Here is an 18,421-nt window from a genome sequence, read left to right as displayed (position 1 = left end):
TAAATTAAATAAGAAATAAAATGGGATATAAAACGGGGAATACAATGCTCAGGTAGCAGTGACGAATGGGACGAGTGGGCGAGGCTTAGGGCGAAGGGGCGGGCAGCAGATCCAGGTCTCTTTACAACTTGCCCCCATTGAGGGGGTGGGGCTTAGAGTTAAGTTTTCCTGTGACTCCGCCCACAGCGGGCAGCTTGCGGTGCGCGGGGTCAAGATCGCCTTAGGCCCGCCCCCCAGCGCTGGGGTGCCGCGGGCTAGTCGCGGGGCTGTCCCGCTGAAGGGGCCCTTGTGTTCCGAAACCAGGCTCTCTCCCCTCCAGGTGCTGGGGTGCAGGGCCCTGCGCGGGCCGAGAGCCCTGGTTCTGCCCTGCCGATGTCCCAGTCCCCGGAAGTTCCCCAAGGCTCGCCAAGCGCCTCGGAGGAGCCACGGGACGCGCAGGTAAGCGCAGCCAGGGCCGCCCTGGTCAGCCCGCCTTTGCCTTCGCGGGAGCCCGCTGAAACCTGGACGCCTGGGCGACAGGTGGCGGCAGGGTGCGGAGACTGACAGCAGGTCCCGGGTCAGACAGACCCCAGAACGCTCCTCTACCGTTTCGCGACGAGCATTCTGCCTTAGCGTTGTCAGACTAACTCCATTACTCATGTGTTTCTAACCCGAGGTCGGCAGACGTGACTTTGAATCCCACCTTTAGCATTCAGCAGATACAAATAAGTATTACACAGATTCTTATAGTGTGCCACCGAGTGCCTGCCCGCCCGCCACTGGCCTGTGTTGGGGACACACAGCTGTGGACAAACGCACGTGGTGCGTGACGCCGTGGAGCTCACAGTCTGGCGGGCAAACTCCACTCAAATGTAGAAGTTAAAACTGGCAAACGCTGTTAGGCTAGAAACTGCAGGGTGCTGGGAGGGCATTTAACAAGTGGTCCCATCTGTAAAGGACTCCGGAGTTGAAATTTCTCTGTGAAGTGAAGAGTTCCAGGGTGGAGAAAACAGAGCAAACACTGTTTCGTTGAGAGAGAATGTGACCCGTTTAAGGACAGGAAGGTCAGTGGGGCTGGCCTGTAAAAAACTGGAGTGAAAGAAAGTTCCTTAACTTTCTCCTCTGTAAAATGGGACTGTTCCTACTCACTCATGATTGAGAGAAGTGCAGTGTAAATGACTTGGCAGTATTAGGGGTACAGTAAGCAAAGTCAAGGGGAAGACCTTTATGGATGGAGCAGGATGTTGAGCTGTCTCTGAGCAAACTCACTTCCCTCTCTTTGAGTCCTGTTTCCTTGTCTGCATCTCTCAAACAGCCTGTTCTCTAAAATGATGACTGGTTTGGTCATTCATTCTGGAAACATGTAAGTAGTGCTCACTTTACACTGGTTCTGAGCATTGAAAGAGTAATCAGACATGGGCCCTGCCCTCCTGAAGCTCACGTAGGGTGGGCCAACTGAAGTACACTGCGTTCCAGCCTAGTGTGTTTGGTGCTCTAGGAGCCCAGAGGAGGGGGTCTGGCCCTCTGACCTTGCCTGGGAAAGCCCCTCTGCTGCCAGCCAGATGCCCATGTCCCAGAAAGCCTCATCGGTTACTGCCAGCTACCTGAGCTCCATCAAAACATAAGGCTCACACCCCTCCCCCGAACAGCAGTTACTTCCTTACTTTTATTAATAGCTTCACCCCCTAAAACTGTCCAAAAATCACCTCACAGTGGACCCCTGAGATCTTGAAACCTCAGGGATTTAGGAGAGAGTTTTGGGCTTCAGGAAACGCCTATCACCTGTTTGGTGTACTTTATTCCCTTGAAAGATCCCAGTCCCTTCTTTGGCTCTGTTACATTGTTGGTGTAGACAGGTTTTTCACCATGAAAAGTGCCTGGGAGGCTCAGCGAGTGGGGGAGCACAGTTACGACAGCAGTGTGACCAGTGTGGCGCCATTTGTAGGTGGAGGTAAAAAACAAACAAACAAACAAACTGATATTAACAGAATGGTACAGGAAGGAGAGGGAGAAAGAACAGTCTTTGCTTCCCCTTGCAGACCCCAGCAGTGCCAGACTTGGAAAGAGGAGCTCTAGGCTGGGCAGTCACAGACGGTGGGATCAAATTCTTCTTCATTACTTCCCAGCTCTGTGAATGACCCTGGACTGGTCACTTATGGTCTGATTGTGGAAGCTGAACACAGTGTTTGGCATATAGTTTGCCCCGAAGAAATATTAATTCCTTCCCTCTTCCCTACATGAACTAAAATAGGAATAAAAATAGTGCCTACTTAGAGGGTTACTATGGGGATTTAATGAGTTAATGTAAGTAAAATACATAGAGCAGTGCCCAAATGTGTAGGAAGTTACTGCTACTGCTGCTGCTATTGTTAGGAACAGCTGCTATTTGCCCAGAATAAGACATTCCTTATTCTGGGCAAAAACTGGTGAAACAAGGCTGGAGGAGGGCAAGAGGAGGGAGTGAGAGATGGCTCCGGGGGACTGTGCAGGGTGATTAAGCAGGGGAGGCGGTTATCTGTTGGAGTGGTTTTACCAGAAAGCATCAGCCAGTCAGGAGAAAAGGGGTGTTCTGCATGATAAAGAGCCTCCTGGGCAGCTTCGCTGTCAGAAGACCTCAAGACTCAGGCCAAAGGAAACACAGCAGAAATCATGGGGTAAAACAAGGTGTTGAAAAGGATCTAAAATTGTCTTATCCTGGTTGTGTCTCAAACCCACAACTGAGTATGGATCTTCTTCAAGGACCTGCCCCTGACCCCCACTCTCATAAATGCCTGAGAGTAGTCTAGGAGCTTAGACTCCAGTTCTGTAAGTCCTATGTCCAGCAGAGTACTGAGCCCATAATGAATGTTAAAAGAAATGAGTATGAAGGTAGGGAAAGATCACGAGTGTTTCTGAGTGCCTGCTAAGGGCCAAGCATTTTCATTTATGCAACCTTTGGTGAACACCACAGCTTTGGAGTCAGATAAAATTATCTGTGCGACCTTGTGTATGTCACAGAAGCTCCCTAAAGTTCAGTTTTGGCATCTGTAAAATGAGAATCATTGTACCTAATTCATAAGGCTGTTAAAAGTATTAAGTAATGCTCATATATAAATATATGAAATGCTATTCTTAGTGCACAGCACATAGTATAGTAAGTGCTCAGTCAATAACAGATGCTGTCATTATATTTATTAATCCTCCCAATGATCTCCACTGGGATGAAAGGCCACAGGCACAGATGGGTGGTATTGATTCTGAACCTGTCCTATCGGGAAGCAAAGGCTCTCTACAGACACTAACCAGACACTACAGATGTGTGAAATGAAGTCAACTTTATGTGCATTTCATTCATTACTTAAAGCACTTGACTATGTGAAATCTTAAAAGGAAAAAAACACCGCAAAATTATAATTTATGTGCCTTTTAAGTTCAGGTATTTTATCATCTAGATAAATCATCCATGTATCTATGTTAAACCACTTTAGGCTGTCGAAGCTCTTAAATAAAGTGGCTTGTCCTGCCCAGTGTCTGTCTTTGCTCGTTTATCATTGTTCCCTGGTGAAGACAGACAGATCCCATTTTGCAGGGCAGGCCTCAGGATGACAGCCCCAATGTTTTAGCAGTGCAGTACTGCATGGTGGTGTTTAACAAACCACAGTGGACTCATGATTTCCTCATCATTGTCTCTCATATGCATATAGACCCACAGCGCCAATCTAGGATTTAGGAATAGAAAGGCATTCTATTGCTTGTGCGAATCTGGAGAAATCAGCTTCAGGGGAATCTGAGGTTCTCAGTGATAGGTTGTGGGGTGAAAGTGCCTGGATGAGGTGGGCAGTGTCTTCTGGAAATGAGAGCTGTCTTCTCTTTCTACCCAGGCATGCCACCTCTGGGTCTGGCCTCCTGCCCAGTGAAAATCTCATTGCACGTCTGCCTCCCTGCTGTCCCTGCCTCTGGCCAGGGCTGCTCCCCTCCTGTAGTCCCAGTGGGGACCTTGCCAGGCATGCCCTTCTCCAGCTGCTCTGGAATTACCTCTCCTGAGGCCTCCGCCTGAGAGCCTATTTGCTTCTTCCTTCTTTGATCCCCCTGGGTACATCCGGGTGCGGTTCCAGCATAGATTTTATCACATTGTGGCTAGTGACCTGCCATTTGAGAGAAGGGCAAAGCTGACTGCTGTTGTCCAGAGGGCAGGAACACCTGTCTGCAGGCAGAGCCGTGCCATCCCAGCACAGCCCTCGTGAGGAACCAGCTGTCCCCAGAAGGACACCACCCCTGCCTTCAATCCCATTCAGTTCCATTGAGAACAAGGAGAAAATAACACTAAAAGGCTGGTTTTAAATAAGATATGATCCAAACAGCCCCAAGAAACATTCTCTTTCCATGACTGAATATGATTAGAGAGTTATTTTATCTGTGTGGCCAGAGCTGTTGACAAAATACATCTTTGATCCCCACCAGTCTCAGATGTAGAACTCAGGTGGGAGTTGAGCTGCCATCTTCCTTGAAGCAAAGGAAGGGAACTGGCATCTCTGTGCAGAAATCCACAAGGCTTTTGAGTTCTTAGGCATAAATGTTTCCATCCGTCAACCTGGAGCTTCTTAGAGCTCCTAAGATGTTTTTAAGTTACAGCCAGTCTTCCTGCCTTCCCCCGTCCATCAGCCCCCTCTCCCTTGCTTTCTCTTATAAGATGAACTGTCAAGGCAGGAGAGAACCCAGGTAGGAGTGCTGGAACTGACTTGCAGAAGCAGAGTTAACAAATTAAAGGCAGATGTGTGGGGATTTAATGCCTTGATCCCACCTAGTCAGGTGTTCAGAAGAGAGGAGCATGGACCAAGGCTGACCAACCTGTTCAGCCTAATTGCATACTAACCGCAGCCATCAGTTCTGCTGTCAGCCAGTCTGTTCGCTGAAAAGGATTTGCAGTTGGGGAGGGGAAGAACGGTGAAAACAAGTGATGCAAACGAACCCCATTTGGGGCCCAAAAGGTTGCATAGAGAATGTCAGTGTCAGTGTCAGTACGGGGATCACACCAAGCCAGGTAAAGAGCAGACTTTAAAAGGCTAGATGTTTCCCTATGAGCCGGTGATCTTGAGGACAGAATGCCAGTTACATGAATTAGTGTATAGGAATCTAACCTGAAATTATTGACTTCCATATTTTCAATTAAAGATCAGATATAGGTGTTTATGGCATGAACCCTTTACTTAGTGTCAAATACTGCTTTGCTTTTTAATTCTTGCATCAGGCCTTCTTTTATGTAATTTTTATGATGCGTTTGGTTATTATCGCTTTAGTGTGTTTTTGTGCAAAAAAGATGCCAATGTCTGTTACTCACTTTATATTTTATGAATAATCAAATGACTGCAGATAAAAGGAGGAGGGCTGCCAGTTTCAGGTGTCACTAAAATGCTACTATCCTTTGGCTTCTTTCTGGGATTCTGTCTTAAGAAAATCATTTGAAAAGTGAAAAGAGCTACTGTATAAAGATGCATTGTTTTTTATAACAGTGAAAGCTTAGAAGTGACCTGAATATACAGTATAGGAAGATAGTCAAATTACAGAACACCAGGTTTATGGAATATTATGCAGTATTTAAAAATATGAAATTAACAATATAGGAAGTTGTTACAAGCTCAGTGAACAGAATGCCATTACATTAAGATGCATTCATAATAATAAATCTGCGAGGGAAGCCTCAAAGGGGACAAGAGTTGCATTTGAACAGTGGAACTATGAGTAACATTTTTACATATTTCAAACTTTCTGTTTTATTTTATTACTCCTATAACTTTGAAAAAATCCTCAAATGAGCCAAGTCAAATAATGATATTTCTGCTGTTTGCAGTTTTAAGAGCACAGCATTTGTGGCCTTCTTCCGATTAAATCTTTCAATCAACAATTTCTGAAGCCAGGCTTCGCTGCCTGGCTCCACGTCTCCGGTAGAGGAATATGTATCCTGTAGGTCTGCCGGCTGAATGGCCTGTAGACATGCTCACTCTGGCCCTGGACACTCAGATTCTCAGGGTTTTTAAGATGAAGAAGGCAACTGCCCCTTCCTTTCCTGTAGTCTCATAGTCCTCTGCCAGCCTATCTCGTCCTTGTTTCCCACCAGGTTCCCAGGGGTGGGGTTGCGGATGGATTGGGTTTGCAACCTTTGGTGGCCTCGTTGGTGAGGATTCAGCAACCTCTGTTCCCCCAACATACATACACACACACACACCACACCACACCACACCACATGTCAGCATTTGCCTGGGGAAGCCCACATCACTCTGGCTTCTTGTCCTGCTCAGGCCTCGGTACTCAGTACCTCAGGGACTGCTTTGTATGTTCTTAATGCCAGCTCTCCTGTGCCAGCCCTGTGCCTGTGTGTCCTCTGCTGCCTAGTGCATAGCCAGTGGCATGTCCTAAAACATCAGCTCTCAAACTCATTCGATTGGCCAGACGTTGGGAAATCATGACGCATCTTGATCTGAGACAAGGATTTGAGTCTGCGTGGTTTATTTGGGAGGAGATCCCAGGAAACTCTCGCAAGAATCATAAGTCAGAGGAGCGCACCATCAAGCAGGTCACCTGTTTGGGCCACTGGAACTTACACCCGCTTGGGGTCTCCGGCAGCCGGTGTAGAACGCCCATCCAGAGCTAGCCATCTCATGGGGCTGGGTGTGTTTACGTCATTGATGTCCCTCCCTGGTTGAGCACTGCTCCTGGGGGAATGAATTCTCCAGGACTTGTGGCAGCTTCCAGTCGCCAGGTGAAACACCAGAGCAAAGGGTTACAGATGCTGGCATGTGGAAGTCAAGCTGGCTCCTCTCAAACGGTGAGGCCCGAGTGCTCAGGGCATAGCACTGACAATGTCTGCCATAGCGTTCTTCCCCAAACACCATGGACGTTATTGGTATACTGAAACGAAAGTGACCATCATTCAGTGCTGAATCAGAAATCCATTTGTACTAAATTGAAGACTGTATTAAGTACTAACCAACACCAAAAGCTTATGAAAAATCATGGGAAACTTTAATAAGAAAAATATTACCATATTCTTTCCCTGTGAATTGGGATGGACTACCAATATTTGATTGAATTGGCCGAAAGCTAATGTTCTGCAGCCATGCGGTTTGAAACCCAACACTTTAAAAGAGGACCTGAGTGTATAATAAGATTAATCTTTATTGTGGCAATGTATCCCCCTTTGTTATAGCTTGATTTTTTTCTCTTATTTTTCAAGTACATTAAGATGATCTGAACAGAAAAATTCATTGGGAGAAAACATTTAACTTCATTTGTATCCAGTGCCATGTTTTAATATTAATACTGGATTCACCATACTGACAATAATACCAGAGGATGGGAGAGAATTTCTGCAGTGATGGCTTTAGGCGCTGTGATAAATGCTTTGTAGTCATTGTCTTTATACCGTAACACTCCATCTCCAATTAAAGATTTAGTAAGCTCTTCATCAAAATATCTATTCACAATTGAGGCGTACAAGATGGTTCTGCTGACATTTCAACTTAATTCACTCTATAGTTTTGTGGGTCCCAATCCATTTTATATGCTTGTTTATTTCCTGTGCAGAGGAGGAATAATGACAGGAGTTTGAGGGCATAATGCCGAGTCTAGAAACATTCTCCATGTAGTTATTATTATTAAGTCTATTAGAATATTTGTCACTATAAATGAAGGACTTACCAGGAATGATTTAAAATTGTTCGTGTAGCAAGCTCAATGGGGTTTATTGGCTAAAGTTTATATGCTTTGAATTATGGACATTTTAGAATTTGTGTAGAAAGGATTCATGATCCTGATGTTTTAGAGAAATGAGGCCATTTCCTTTTAAGCTGTGGTTCAAAATGCATTCTATAAAGAATGAGATGGCGAATACCTGGTGTTCAGGCCCTGTCCCCGGGTCCTGTGCACACGGCAGGCATCACTCACTGATCCGGAGCTGCCTCCTCCACTGAGTGCCCAGCCACCACAGTTCAGCAGGAGTGGCTCCCCAAGTGGAGCCTATGGATATCCTGTGCTCACACACTCCTTCTTACCTGTCCTTGTCATTGCTGTGAACGGTCAATAAAAGAATCATTCCTGGTCACTCTACCAAAAAAAAAAAAAAAAAAAAAAGTATGAATTCAAGAGGCAGTCGGTTTGATCACCTTTGCCTTTTGTCACCTGTCATGCAGATGTAGTTATTCAACTTGTCAATATTCAGTTTGTCTCCCTTCCCTTTCCCCTTCTATTGTGTGTTTTATTGTTTCCTTTCTTCCTTTTTTCCTCCACTGTTGTTGAAAAGATCAAGCATGCTGTCCAAAATTATTTGCTATTAGGCCTCATAAAGTTTGGTTGAAGTACGTTGCATTAGCAGGAATACACAGAGATTTTTTTTCCCTACCTTCTGGGAGACTGCTCCGCTATAGGTCACTAGTGACCTCCATACTGCCAAATCTTTTGGTCTTTTTCTGTTCATATCTTCTCTGCAACATGTGATATATCTGACCATGCCCACCTTTTGGAATTTTCTTCTTCCCATCTATTTTCTTCTTTGATTTCTCCATCTGCAGCCTTTCCTCTGCTGGCATTTTCAGTAGCACATCCCCAGGGTTCTTCCCTTGACTCCTCTTGTTTGTTCATTCCACCTGGACGATTTCATCCCTGCCACTGGTTTTTAACTCTTACCTTTACATATGCTCCTCCTATATCCTCATCTCCATCACACACTCTCTTTGGAGCCCAGACCTTTGCGTCAGGCAGCCTGCTGAATGGTGCCTCTTGCGGGTCACGTAGAGGCACCCAGAGTCAACAGGTTTCACTTGTTCTAGACTATTTCTCTTTTCACCATGACAACTAAATACTTGTTCCTCCCAGGTCATTTCTGCTACTTTCTTGGGATCATAGGTAAACTGTTCTAAGCTTATCAGAAAGCTTCCATCTTGGAAAACCAAATGTAAGACAAGAGTACAAACCAAGAACTACTTCTCAACACTAAGGAACTTAAAAGAAAACAATTATTTAATTATTCTCTTTCACAGTTCTGGGAGTTGACTGGGCTTTGCAAGGCAGGGCTCACTGTGCATCTCCCATTCAGTGGCATTTAGATGTTGGCTCAGACTGTTTGCAGTCTTTTGCTATTACAAACACTGCTGCAGTGAATACCATCTTTCCATGTGCCATCTTTCATGTGAGAAAATAAACTAGAAGGCTTTCCTCAAGAGCTTCAGCCAGTTATGTGGATCCTCTTCCATAGTGCCCCACATCTCGTTCCATCCTGTACTTACCGTGCCTCCTCTCACCGGACCATGGCCTCCCAGAGGTCACGGACTGCGGCCATGGTGGCTCATGTTTAAACTGCCTGGGACATGGAGCTCTGTGTCCGCACTGTACAGAGGAGGCCTGTGCAGAGGAGGGAGAAGGAAGAGCAAGGGGAGGTGACTGACTACATGTTTCTAAGTGGCCTGTTCTCCACCTCCTTTAGTTTCATTTGTAACTACATCTCTTTGGCTAGTTACTTCTGGCCTGTGTGGTTCCTTCTTCATCTGTCACTGAAACTGGAATCCGTCCTACCCTGCTCTGTTTGGTTTCATGGGTCCAGGCCCAAAGCCCAGTTTTTGTTTTTTTGTTTTGTTTTCGGTTTTTGGTTTTTGGGGTTTTTTGCAGTCTCCCTGGTAAGCCCAGGATCACCCCTCTGATAGCTTGTTTTCTCCAAAAGTAGCACCATCAGAGGTTGCTGGGAAGGTGTGAGTGGTAGTCATCACACAGCACTAAGATACCATCGATGAGTTCCTGTCCTGATAAGAATAGAATTCTTCTGTGGTTGAGGAAGTATTTGTAAATCACAAACTTTTACTGTTTTTGTTAGGAAATGTATTTCTTAAGGAATATAGATTCGGTTTTTGTTCAATTAAAAGGGCAAACATAAACTTCCACAAGAAAGGTTGACAGTTGTGCTTATTGCTTTAAAGAAAGCTTTCTGTCATGGTGTATGTTCAGGAGTTTTTTTGTTTTAAGGACTAGAAGCTTCGCTCAAACAAGGTTATGCAAAACTAGGAATATGGCTGTCATAGAGAAGTTTCAGTGTCTCAGGCACAGCTGGACTTGGGTGCTCAGTGACTGCAGTAGGGATCTCACCTTCTCTCTCTTTCATCTATTCCTACCCCTATGTTGACTTCACTTTCTGAGGTCGAGATGATGCCAACTGCAGGTTTATGTGAAGTTTATCGCTCTTGATTTCAGAAGAAGACACTCTGTTGTCCACACCCATATTGAAAAGGGCCTCTTATTTGTCCTGTAAGGACATATGTTCACTCCTGGACCAATCACATTTTCCAGAAAGTTTCCTGGCCATTTTGATTGACAAATCTTCCCGGATCGTAAGGAGCGGTGGCAGAGTAGTTTTCAAAACAAAGGGATGCATGACTGAACAGATGGTGGCTTAAAATTTGAATTCCAGACTGTGAAGGGTAACTGAATTGGAGGTGGTAAGCATATAAGTTAAGAAATGGCTCACTGTGCTAATCTCTCTAGTTTTGTATATGTTTGAAAATTTCTGTAATAAAAAGTACATTCAGAAACAAAAAAGAGGAGCTTTTTTCTGCTGTGGTTTGGGGACTCTCAAAAAACAAGCCTGCATATACCTGTATCTTTACTGCATGATTTTCCCACTCTCTGCTTTTCTTTCCATTGTACAAATTAACCTAATCCTTACTGCCTTCTAAGCTGGGGATTGGGAGGAAAACACAAAACAGCTGATTTAAGATTTGTGCAATGTGCTGGGAAGGGGTTGGAGGGAGGCAGTCAGGCGCCCTTAAGTCCATGTCTCTATGGCCCCCTGGACCAGAGTCTTGAAAAAGTCCTGCCAGGAGGATGTCCATGCCTTCACCAAGTCTGCTTCCTTCCCTTTCATAGTCAGTATTTGAGCCTCGGTCAGTGTGGACGGACCAGCCAAGGGTTTCATGGGGTCCTGGGCTTTCTGATCCACATAAGGAAAAGCCCAGATCCTCAGACAGTCATGGACTGGCTGCTAAAATAAATCTTAAAAGAGCATTTAGATAACCGATTTATTTCATAGGTGAGGAAACAGGCCAGCAAGATTAAGTGAGCTGCCCAGGGTGACATGGTGAAAAAGCAAGAGCAGAGCTAGGCTGGAGTCCTCATAATCTGACTTCTGAATTTAGTGCCACTTAATAGCTGTGTGACCTTGAGTAAGCCCCATTGCCTGTCTGAGCTTCAGTCTCCTCACCTGTTTTGGTGGACAGAATAATGACTCTCCAAAATTGTCCACATCCCACTCCCTGGAACCTATGATTTTGTCAGGTTACATAGAATGGGGAAATTAAGGTTGCAAATGGAATTAAGGCTGCTAATCAGCTGACCTTAAAATTATCTTGGATTATCCATGTAGGACCGATGGAATCACAAGGGTCCTTATAAGTGAAAGAAGGCAGGAGAGTCAGAGTAATGCAGTGTGAGAAAGACTGGACCAGCCATGCTGGCTTGAAAGACGGAAGAGGGCGTGAGCCAAGGAATGTGGCAGTACTGAAGCTGGGAAGGCAAGAAATGGATTCTTCCCTAAAACCTCCAGAAAGGAACACAGCCTTGTCAACACCTCTCTTTTAGTCCCGTGAGACCCCTTGTAGACTTCTGACCTCCACAACTGTAAGATAATAAAATGTCTGTTTCTTTTTAAGCTAAGTTTGGGATCATTTGTTACAACAGCAACAGGAAACTAATACATCTGTAAAGGGGGATAATCAGCCCTTTCTCAAAAGATTGGAGTGTGGAATCAGGGAGCCAATGACTGAAAATCACCCAGCAAAGCTCCTGGAACATGATAGATGCATAATAAACAGTAGTATTGGTGGTGCACAGTGATGGTGGTGGGCGACAGTGGTGATTGTTGACACAGCAAGGGAGAGTAGCTGGTGGCAGGTGTCCGGGGACTCTGAGGTGAGAGTCAGGGCTCATAAGAAGCCAGGAGGAGACACCAGATGGCCACGAGGGTGGCCAAAGGGAATCATTCTGCCTGATAGTCCACAAAATGGACTGTCCCCTCCCATTCTTCAGTTCTTGTCTGGCAGCACCATCCTCCATCGAGGAAGCAGGAGTCAGGAAAAGGCTGCCTGAGAGATCCGCCAGGAGGCGGGCCTGTCTCTGCCTGGCCCTCGCTCACCCTCATGTCTTTGGCTTCCCTTATAGTCTTACAGATCATTACCACCACCCCAAGTGTCAGCAGCTAAACTTCAGGGAGCTTGTTATGGCCCAAGCAGTATGGTGGGTGCTCTGTGACGGAGCCTGTGTCCCTATCTCATTCAGACTTCATGACAGCCCTCTGAGGTGGGCCTTATTCCCCTATTACAGAGGAGCAAACAGACTCCAAGAGATTAAGCAACTGCTCAAGGTCCAACAGCTGGTCCGTGGCAGAACTGGGACGACAAGCTAGGTTTGTCTGACTCCAGATCCAGCTTCCTGGTCAAAACTGGTCATTGAGTGGGAAAGGAGACATGACCCACCCACAGGCTGACTGGGCGGGGCATGGGCTGTGTTTGGATGCGGTGGGCCTGTGGGAGCCGGGATCCCCAAGCCTCCAGAGGGTGTGCCCCCTCCCACCTTCCTGTGCCTCTGGGAATGATGGAGCCCAAGGTGGGACGGGGATGGGGCACATTCCTGGGGTCCTTGTGGGGGCATCCGCATCCGCTTTCTCCCTCAGGATGATTGCAGCAGTATTGATATTTTATTTCCTGAAAAGACATAACACAGACATTTAGATTGGTATTAGGTGATATTGAGGAATTTTTGTTAATTTTGTCAGGTGTGATCATGGTTATTATGGATAAGTAAGAAAGTGCCCCCATTTTAGAATGTGTCCTTTATTTTTGAAGTATTAGTGGTAAAATGTCATGTTGTTTATAATGCACTTTAATATACTTCCAGGGGAAAAAAGGTGAAATAACAAGGTGAAAGTTGTTAATGATTGCTTAGAGACCTCTCTGTAACAGTTCATTATATTATTTTCTCCAGTTTTTTCTGTATTTTGTAATTTTTTATAATAAAAAGTTGCCTTTTTTTAAAGTCATCAGTGAGCCCTTAAGAGGTACTCAGTCTTCGGCTGAATTAGACACAGCTGTACGCTCCAGAGGCCCCCAGACAGATGGTCACAGTGGAGGCGCTGAGCCGGGGGGCAGAGGAGGAGGGGGTGACGGGGCCCGGTGGGAAGGCCCTCCGAGGGGCAGCAAGTCGGGTCTTCAGACCTGATTCTGGCTCTCTCCTCCAGCTGTTGCTTGTCAGTCCTGAGTGAAGCAGCCAAGAGATAACTGGCTGGGTCTTTTCTGATGCCCGATCACTGAGAGATTTCCTGCAGTGTGTGACTGTCCACGGGTGAGCTGACTTGTCCTTCGTGGTGGCATTATTCCTTTGCCGTTCTATGATAGAAAAGGACCATGGTATTTTGTCACACATCACCTCATGGTACATACTATTTAATAGGAATTCCATTTGTCACTTCAGATTCCCTAGTGGATTTTCTTTGCCAGATTCTGTCATCTTTTGGGGTTTTATATGAAAGTTTATTTTTCAGACTTAGCATAGGAATCGATAAACAAATTTCTCAGTCTCCCATTAGCCTTCTCTTTCTTTGCATTTTTCCTCATTGAAATAGCCAGCCAGTGAAGGGGAGCAGCCCCCAAGTGTTCATTCTTACCTTATCTTCTCAGTATTTTCAAGGACTTTGCCAAATCTGTAAGCTATGTTGAGCATCTAACCAAGAGGCCAGACTTGGCCAAGCACTGGTTTAGCTCTCTAAATACAATGTTATTCTTCAACTAAAATTCTATTTTTTTCCTGTAAGCCTTTGGACATATGAACACATAATAGGTGACCTCTGAGTGGTAATTTCATGAATTCTTGGTGAAATGAATTGTATCAGATCAATGTATCCGAAGACTCATCACATTTTTTGAGCTGCGAGGGACTTGAAGATGAATCTGGTACAGCTCTGTTAGTGGAGGAAACATTCATTTTAACTGCATAGTCAATTCTCAATTAACAAGGGTAATGGAGTGGAAGGAGGTCAGTGATAATCAAAAATCGTGGCAAAAATAAAATTATAGTGAACACTGGATTTTCCGGGGGCCGATTAACTGGTTTGTGTATTAATTGAGGTTAAGACACAGTGGACCCAAGGATGGCATTGCCTTTGTAATGGGTCAGCGGCTGCTTGCCACCCGGCCTGCACCCACCTTCTCGGTCCCAGAGAGAAGAGTGTCCCGTGGTCAGGTCCGGCAGAGCTGGCTGACCCTAGCTGGACTGATACCATGATGGTGCAGACTGGTCCTGGGAGCTGGCCAAGGGCTGTTTATAGGGCTTTTCTCACCTGTCCTTTGAGCAGTGGTTCTTAAACTTGAGCTGCATCAGACCCACCTGGAGATTTTTGTGAAGCCCCAGGTTGCTGGGCGCCAGTCCCCATCTCTGATTCAGAAGGTCTGGGGTTGGGCCTAAGAATTTGCATGTCTAACAAGTGCCCAGGTGATGTTAATGCTTCCAGTCCAGGGACCGCGCTTAGAGAACCATGGCTTTCCAGACCGTTTTTTATCCCAGCTGCACGTTAGAATCACCTGAGGAGCTTTTTAAACCTGTTGATGCCTAGATAACACCTCAGCCAGTTGTATGAGAGGCTCTGGAGGTGGGAGCCATGCACGGGTGTTTTTGAAGCTCTCAGGTGAATTTAATGTGCATCTAGGTAATGTTTCCCACTCCTGAGTCATCTGCATAAAAGTCTAGTGAATTTTTCCACATCTTAATCTCCCTCCATTTAGTATTTCTTTAAATAAAGTTTTTGTCACATAAATAAATTTCTTTAAAAAGCAAACTATCCCCTTCATGGAGGAAAACGCCACAGACCAGATATGGGATATACCTATAAAATAAACATTAAAGTTCTTTCCTAGAATCATCTTTCATCTTATCAAACTTTGGGAGTCTCTGCTCTAGAACTGTGCTTCCCCCCCCCCCCCCCCCCACCCCCACATACACACAAAGGTGATGGAATACACTGTTCCTGTTCTTCATCTTCCCCGTGAAACAGGCAGGGCCACGCTAACCCTGAGAATGCCTGACCTCCCCACAAGAGAAATAGCTCGGAATACAAGGGAGGGTGACTTCATTACAGATAGCCTCAATTAGGTGATACTCTTCACTTTTTAAAAAAGAAATCATCAGAAAGAGAACAGGTAAACTGTAGTATTGCTAAAGAATGGAATACTCAGCAATGAAAAGGAACATGCTATACTGATGCACACACCACCTGGATGAATCTCAGGGACATCATGCTAAGTGAAAGCCAGACGCAGAAGACTATCCACTGTATGACTCCATTTCTCTTTTGAGTTCTAAAATAAGCAAAACTAGTCTATGGTGGAAAAATTTAGAACAGTGTTTGCCTGAGGGAAGGGGGACAGTGAGATGGAGTGGGAAGGGACACGAGGGAACTTTCTGGGGTGATGGAATGGTCTGTATCTTATAGGGTTTGGAGTCACAGGGGTACACGCCTTTGTCAGAATTCGTTGACTGTTGTCCTCAAGATTTGTGCATTCCATTGTCTGATCAAAAGAAGAGGGGAAAAGAATGCTAAACAAATATTGAACTCCAGTTAGCAATATGCTTGCTGAAGCCTTTAGGGAGAAGTGCAACACTGTCTGCAACTTACTTTGAAGAGCATCAAAAAATAAGCTGGATTGATGAATGGATAGAGGGATAGATACATGACAAAACAAGCATAATAAAATATTAATGGTAGACTCTAAGTGGGAGATATCTAGGTGCTCATTTTAAAATTCAAGTTTGCAGCCTATTTGAGAGTCTTTTGTAATAAATATTGGGTGAAAATGGCATACACATTCAAAACAACAGACGAGAGTTTCTAGCTGCATGCCTGCATCCTCCAGCATTCGCCGCTGCAGTGGGTCTTGCCAGGGCGGCTCCTGCACAAGACAGACAGGCTGGAGGATCAGAGGGGTGAGCAGGAGAGGAGTAGGGGGTCCTTAAGGGAGGCTGCTGGGCTGGGACAGAGGAGAAAGCCAAGGGCACTCCTTCCTTCATCTGTGCGGTGTCCTGGAGGTTCCCTGGTTGGGTCACCCTGGCAGCGAGCCCTGGGTGGAGCTGTGAAGAGTCTGTGTTAGATGTGACCTGCAAATACCACTGGACGCTGCCACAGAAAGGCTGATGCGCGTGGGGGAGGAGTAGAGGGGGCTTCTTAGGCTCTTCCAACCAGGAAAACTCCAGAACATGCCACCCCAGTGTCTCACTGGGCCCAGGGGTTGTGGCTGGAGGGGAAGTGGGGTGCTAAGGCATGAGTTTAGCATCCTGGGGATCAGGCAGGTGCAGTGAGCAAGAGCCTGGTCATGGGCTCTCTGAGGCTCCCACAGCACAGACTGGGGACCTGTGGCACCTCTCTGGCCTGCATGGCCCTCCCTGCCTTCAGCAAACCCTCACTTCCCACCCATGACACACCCCACAGCATAACCCCACATCGTACCCCCACAACATATCCTCACCACACTCCCCCATAATACACCCTACAGCACAACCCCACAACACCCTCTGTGCCACAAACCTAAGTCACACTGTCACGGTGCAACCCCCCCGTAATATACTACCATGGCCCCTCCCCACGATATACCCCCACAGCATATCCCCCATGAAACATCCCCTCGCACAGCACGACTTCTTCTACACAGAGCAGCAGAGCCCTTCTGTCACCCACCCTTGGCCCCTCACATCCATAGCACACACCTCGCCATGAGACACCCAATAGACTCATTCTCCAGCAAACCCCTCCAGGGCAGTCTCCCCCGACAGAAGCCCTCACAGCACCCCCTGTAGCACATGCACCTTCCCATATGACACCCCTGGACACACCCCAACACAGCCCCAGCGTACTCCCCACAGGGCACGGACACACACACACACACACACACACACACACACACCCACCCCCCGCTGAACTCTGAGTGTAGGCCCCCTTGCCTATGCCATTGAGAGAAGAAGGCCTGCCCGTTAACCTGCCCTTACCTTTCTCTTAGGCAAGGATCTTGAGATACCCAGGAAGGAGAACAATTTACTCTTGAGGAAGGAATTTATGATCAATGTCTAAAGGATGGTTAATATGCTGACTACATCTGTGTTTCCTGCAAAAGCGAATGAGCCATCTGGAATACCAAAGAGCCTGGGGCTTGGGTGGAGGGACATTCTGAACCCCTCTTGGCTTCTGTGTCTCCCAGGCAGTGGGGGGAGGGGAAGTGTTTAGGCCTTTACGATCAGACAGGAGGTTGTCCTTGAGCTGTATTTCTTTGTGCTGTGTCCCTGGTGGGGCCCTGAGCTTCAGAGCCCTGGGCTCCAGTGTTCTCATCAGAAACAGGGTGCCAATACTTCGCAGCACAGTATTTGCAAAGATTAGAGATAACACACATTATAATAACAGGCACAGTATAGGTGCTGCCAAGATATGAGTTAGTAGACCTACAAAGCACTTAGTCCACAGTACACTAAGTAATCTTAGCTATTGTCATTGTTACTGTTTATCGATTTGTTATGATTGTGATTTATTATTATCATCCATGAGGGTTTAAAATGTGAAAAGAGAGCCGTATTTAGACCTTCCACAGCTACAGTGATAATTGTTTTGTTTTTGGTTTTTTGACCACAAATGGCATTTAAACATTTAAGTAGCTGCTTGTGGTTTTTTCTGTCTAACCCCACCCCCACCCCAAACCTGGAGAGGCTGCCTTGAAAGCAGGCACTGTGTCTGCTGTATACTTGTTCCAAGGACTGAGTGCAACCCCACATGGAATGTGTTAGGAATTCGGATGATTGGTTCAGTTTCTTGATGAACAATTCATCCCAATAAAACTGGTTAGCTTGTCTGAGCTACAGTCTCAAAACAAAGCCACCAACAGCACCTTCAAAGTCACAGTGCCACTGCATTCTCATGTACATGCTCCTCTGTCAATTAATGTTATGTACAAATTAAGTGGGACCTGAAGCTGCTGATAACCATGCATCTCTGCATGGCAGCCTCTTCCTCACTTCCGTTAGCAACCTGAATCCATTGCCTCCCATCCATTCCCAAGGCTCTTCCTCACACCCACCTCGGTCATGCCCCACCAGGACGGGAAGGCAGCCGGACACAACCCTGTGCAGTCCTGTTTAGGTGAGGGGTCCACAGCCCCAGTTAGTACGGCTAGAACCTTGCAAAGTTCCAATCGTAACGTGACCAGACATTTCAGGTGCTTGGATGCATCTGAGTTAGCAACCGCCTCATCTTTAAAAATTTTCTCCTACAAGCAGAAAAAGCAAGAGTTAGTGCCCAAGAGCACAAGCCTGTCACCTGAAGCAGCCGGTTTTCAAGGAGCCATTCATGAGAGCCTTCACTGCAGCAATTCTGCCGCCAGCCGAGCTCTTCCCTGGTTAG

General features: G+C 46.2%; 1 protein-coding gene across 5 annotated transcripts in view; it reads left to right on the top strand.

The window, feature by feature from the left end:
* Window positions 1-207: 207 nt before the first annotated feature.
* NMNAT3 (nicotinamide nucleotide adenylyltransferase 3) overlaps window positions 208-18,421 on the top strand; it is a 93,310-nt gene continuing 75,096 nt past the window's right edge. For all 5 annotated transcript variants that reach the window (XM_054595616.1, XM_054595619.1, XM_054595615.1 and 2 more), the window contains exon 1: window positions 208-438. The gene's annotated coding sequence lies outside the window, so the exon portion shown is untranslated. The remainder of the gene's footprint in view (window positions 439-18,421) is intronic.

This window comes from Pteronotus mesoamericanus, unplaced genomic scaffold (assembly GCF_021234165.1).
Source record: "Pteronotus mesoamericanus isolate MK-2021 breed Mesoamerican mustached bat unplaced genomic scaffold, CSHL_Meso_final scaffold_54, whole genome shotgun sequence".
Lineage (NCBI taxonomy): Eukaryota > Metazoa > Chordata > Mammalia > Chiroptera > Mormoopidae > Pteronotus > Pteronotus mesoamericanus.
Note: the sequence above shows the minus strand (reverse complement) of the source record. Positions and strands in the feature narration are given on the sequence as shown.